The sequence below is a fragment of the Nesoenas mayeri genome (assembly GCF_963082525.1).
Source record: "Nesoenas mayeri genome assembly, chromosome: 26".
Lineage (NCBI taxonomy): Eukaryota > Metazoa > Chordata > Aves > Columbiformes > Columbidae > Nesoenas > Nesoenas mayeri.
This window is the reverse complement of record NC_137552.1, coordinates 4,327,219-4,332,534: the sequence shown is the minus strand read 5'-3', so window position 1 is coordinate 4,332,534 and position 5,316 is coordinate 4,327,219.

Below are 5,316 nucleotides of genomic sequence, written 5' to 3'. Positions count from 1 at the left end.
CACGCCGCGCTGTGCCATGGGGGACACAGCGGGGGACAAGTGGCAGCAGGCGGGCGACAGGGTGAGCCCCCCTCCAAGCACCCAGCAGAGCCACCTCAGCACCCAACACACCCCCAGCCTTGGCCCCTCTGCCACCAAACCGCACCCCAGGACAAAGTGGTGACCCCCCAACCAGGGGGCTGCGGTGGCACCTCCCGGCGAGGGGCAGCCGGGGCCGCGGTTTCTCCGGTAGCCAGGCCGGGCAGCAGGTGGGCACCGGGGGGGGCTGGCGCCCTGCCCGGGGGGGATTAGCCGTGCCATGGATACAGACTCCCCAGGGGCTGCGGTGCTGCCGGGCTGGGGCCCCGGCTGGCACGGTGTGGCACGGATCGGCATGGCACAGCACAGCACGGCTTGGCATGGCACAGAATGGTGTAATATGGCACAGCATGGTTCTGCATGGCTCGGCACAGCACAACGCCGCACCCCCAGACCCCAGCACCCCCAGACCTCAGCACCCCCGGTTCCCCTGGCTCGGGAGACACAGAGTTAACGCGGGACCCGGCGCGCTATAAATTTTGCATGGTGCGGGGTCGGGGTGGGGGGAGCTGGGCGGGAGCCAGGGGCTGTCTCTGGGTAACAATAAACACCCGGGCAGGAGCAGCTGGTGCTCCGACTCTCTCTGCATCACAATGCCGGAATCACGCTAATAAACCCAACCCGGCCGGGCCGGGGCCGGGGCGGCCATGGGGTGATGGTCCGGCCGTGGTGATGGTCCAGCCATGGTGACATTCCAGCCATGGTGACAGTCCCACCATGGCGAGGGTCCATCCCTAGGACCCGGCATCCCACAGCCGGGTCGGCATCTGCTCCCGGCGGAGCATCCCGGCATGCCAGAACAAAAGGTTCCGACACGTCTGGTCATCGCCGCTGTCACCTGTCACCACGTGGCAAAGGGCCGGGGTCTGGTGATGCCCCGTTTCCCCACAAAACGCCAAAGCCAGCACGTGGCAGCCACTCCCCAGGTGTGATGTGTCACCAGCCATGTGCCACCAGCTGTCCCCATCGCCCTGACACAGCGGTGCCATCATCACCGGTGGCCCAAGCACCAGGGAGCACCGTGGCACAGCTGGGTTGGGAGCCCTGCTGGGACCTTCCCGTCCCCCTACACGTGCCCAGTGGCTTCGAGGGGCACAGGAGGTGGCCGTGGCCGTGGTGGCCATGGTTCCGGTGGCTGCGGTGGCCGCGGGTCCGGTGGCGGTGCCGTCCCTGCAGGCGGCAGCTCGCATTCCAGCGCAGGAGGCAGCTGTGCCGTCACCCCGGCGCGGCCCCCCCAGCGCCACTAAATATTAATGTCTGCCCTACATTGCGCCGCAGCACCTGCCACGGGCGAGCCCCTCCGGCCCCTCGCAGGGCTGGGCAGCTGCCCCGGCACCGCCGCCTGGTCCGGCCCCCCCGGGGCTGCGCCAGAAGGTGTGTGTGTGTGTGGGGGGGGACGTGCCTGAACCAGATGTGTCCCCCCCTCCCTGCGCTGGGCGGAACAAAGCGAGGGGGGACACGTTGCGGTGCGCGGGAGGCGCGGGCAGAGCGGCTGCTGCGTGGGACGGCGCTGGGGGCTGCACTGGGGGTCCGGGACCCACCGTGTCCCCACCCTGACCTGGAGGGGTCCCGACAAGACGAACCAGGAGTAGATTTGGAGCGGGGTTTGCCAGTGACCCCCCCCCCCAAATCACACGTGTGACGCGCCAGGAGGCACCGGCGGGGGCGGCCGCGGCACCTTGAGCCCCAGCCAAAAGTCCAGAGCCGAAAAGTAGGGGGTGATTGATGGCGGCGTTTGGCGGGTAAGAGCACCCGGCGGCCCAATCCTCCCGCCGGCCCCAAGTCCTCCCCTGCCCCTATTCAGAGATCGTGTTGTCTCATGTTGGTCCCGGCGGCATCATTAATTAAAAATACATCCAATTAAATGGCAGGTGAAAACGTGCAGGCGCAGGCACGGCCCCCCCCGCCTCGGCTCAGCTGTGCCGGTGGGGAGGGCGATGCGGTTGGGGTGCGGTGCCAAACCCCGTTGTCCCCGTCATCACCTGGGTGTCCTGTCCCCACACAGGTGCCTGCCAGTGTCCCCGGGGGCTGCGGTGCAATGGGGTGGCGGGGTCACAGCGGCAGGGACCACACTGGTGGTGACACAAGGAACGTCTCCAAAACTCAACGTAGGGACATGGGGACACGGGTTGGAGCTGCAGTGTCCCCGGGAGGTGGCACCGAGGGGTACGGGGGGGCTGGGGAAACCCCCGGGCTGCGGCGGCTTCGCTTTGGCGCTAATTGGAGATGTTAATCTCGGGCGCGTTTTCCGCTCGGGGTGCTGGCAGGAGGCACCAGCTGTGCCGCGCCGCCCGCGCCGCCTTTTTAATCAAGCTGCCGGTGCGGGGGGCGGGTGGCCCCGTGTGACACAGGGACCGCGTGACACAGGGACCGCGGCACCCCGCTCTGTGTCCCCAGGAATGGGGAACGGGGCCCTTCCGATGAACCCCCCGCCCACGCACGCTCAGCAAACCCATCCATCCCGTGTCACCGCGCGGCGGGGTGACACCACCCAAAATGCCACCGGTGTCCTCGGAACACGTCCCCGTCCCACGGAATGGAAAGCTCCAGATGGCGTGGGATAGAGAACATCCTGCAGCCCCAAAATCCAACGCAAACGCCCCAAAATCCAACCCCAACACCCTGTCCATCCTCCATCGCCGCCGACACCCCCATGTTGGTTTGGGTGGTTTTATCTCCCATTTGGGTCCTTTTCAACCCTTTTGTTATTTCTTCCCCCCCCTCCAAGTGTCATGGAAAAGGTGTTAACGGCTTTTTGGAAGGAAACGTCTAAATTACAAGAGGAAAAAACCCTTTCGCGCTGACAGCCGGAGCAGCTGGAAGGACAAATATAGCCGAGGAGGAGGAGGATGGGGACGCGGTGGGTGGCGGTGGCCGTGCCGAGAGTGACACCTGGTGACTGGAGCCCCAGGGTCACACGTGAACACACACCTGGGGACACGCGTGAGCGCGAACACGCGTGGGTCCTGCCGCGGTTCATCCCAATAGGGGGACGGTGGAGATTTACGGCGTGGGCTCCGCCGGGGTTGGCGCAGCGATGCCCCCCCACGCCGCCATTTGGCACGGCAGCTGCTGCCGGGGGAGTTCACGGCGAAGGAGAAAATAGTAAGCAAAAAATACATTAAAATGTAAAATTAAAAGCAAGTCGCGATTAAAAATAAATTGAAAATTTGAAACAAAAATAAAGTTGAAATTCAAAATTAAATCGTTAGGAAAGAAAATGAAATTGAATTGAAAACTAGGTGAATAAAGCACCCTGCTTGGGACGGGATGAGGCGGGGGCCACATGGGGATGGTCACTGTCACCAAGGGGAGTTGTAGGCATATGGTGGGATGCGATGGAGACTGGGGTGGGTGTTGTGTCACCTCGGGGTCCCTCCTGTCACCTGGGGGTCCCTCATGCGGTGCCGGGCGATGCTGCGGAGCCGCCGGTGGCGCAGGGACCGCAAAGCCGGACGGTGCCCCCCGCCACCCGCTATAACGGGGGAGCGGGGCCGGTTCGGCTGCCACGGGTTCGCTCCCGATTGCGCCGGAGGAGGAAAACGCCGAGGCCGCCGCCGCCCCCCCCGCCATCTGCACAGGGATGTATTTTAAGACGTGTCAGCGCTGCTAAACCAGGCGAGAGGAGAGCGAGGAAGACGGGGATGGAACGAGAGAGGGCGGCTGTGCCGATGGGTGGGGGGACCCCCTGGTGCATGGGGACACCCCGGAGCGGGAACCGCAGCCCCCACCCTGGGTCACTAAAACAACCGAGCGAGGGGGTGGCCACAATGAATCTGTCCCCCAGGGTCCCCTCCAGAGCCCATGGGGACAATCTCTGCCATTAGAGATTCATTTAGGGGCTGCAGGGCGAGGGGCTGGTGATGCCAAACCCGGCGTTGGTGTCCGAGCTCATTTACCGGCACCGGGGAGGGCAGGACGAGGGGAAATAAAAGGCTATTTAAAGGAAAACGCAGTTACCGTGTTAATTGGTAAAGGCGACGGCGAGCGGCGCAAGAACTCAGCGCAACGGAGGAAAAGGCCATACCATAACAGGAAATAGTTTAATTTTCCAATCTCCGCTTTTTTTTTCCATTTTTATAAACTGAAAAGAAACAAATTTAATATATTACAAAATATCTGTACAGAGACAAAGGTACAACCCAAAGGAAACAACAAAAAAAAGGCACGTTCAGCCTGAAAAGGGAACCGGGGGGAGTTCACGGTGGGGCCGAGCGGCCACTTCTCTGCTGGGTAACGGGCGACGGCGCCGTCGGCACCGAACCCCAAAACTGGGGGGGAAGAAGGGTGAGCCGCAACCTGAACCACAATTTAAATCCCTTAACACCATCAGGTTTCCCCCTTTGTGTTCTTTGTATAGAAACTCTTTGAAAAATCAAATTTAAAGGAAAAAAGAGGCGGTGGGGGAAGCCCCGTGTGTTCCCTTTGAGATTGAAGCTCTTGCTGGGACCAGTTAAGGTGGAGATGGAGCAACTGGTCGCTGCCCAAAGCTCCCTGGGGGGCACCGGGATGGGAGGGGGAGATGGTGACAATGGGGACCCCGCAGGTGCCGCCCCAGAGCACAGACAGAAGTTCAGGCCGTCTGTCCTGTGCGTGAGGGGGGACAGACGGACAGGAGCCCCCCCAACGAGGTCCTCAGCACCAAAATAAATGGGTGATGGAGAAACAGCCCCGGGCGGGGAAGCAAAGGTATCGAAATCACACCCTGGGGAGGCAATGGGTTCATTTACTGCACTCGGTGTCCTACTGAACTTTAACGCACATCAGGCATGAATTGGTGATAATTTAAAAATCAAACCAAACCCAACAAATTGACACTTGGAATTTGCAAACGGTGTCGCCCCTCGGTGCTGATTCAATGCACTATATATATATATATATATATATATATATATATATATATATATATATATATATATATATATATATATATATGTATTTCTTCTCTCTCCCCTCGTTCCCCCGCGGCAGAGCTGCGGGTCCGGCTGTGTAAGGCAGGTTTCCCCAGCTAGAGAAGCAGCACCTATCCGGGTGCGTATTTATTCTTGTGGGTTTATTTTCCTTTACATTTATCTCTCTGTATAAAAAGAAATCAAAGCCTGTTAGTAACAAGAAGGTCTCTGGGCCCCCCGACTCCCACCCGTTTAACACTCCACAACAGTCGTCTCTAAAATTAAAAGAACCGTCTGTTTTCCATAGGAAAGTCCTACTCAGAACAACAACAGAAAAGCTCATAAA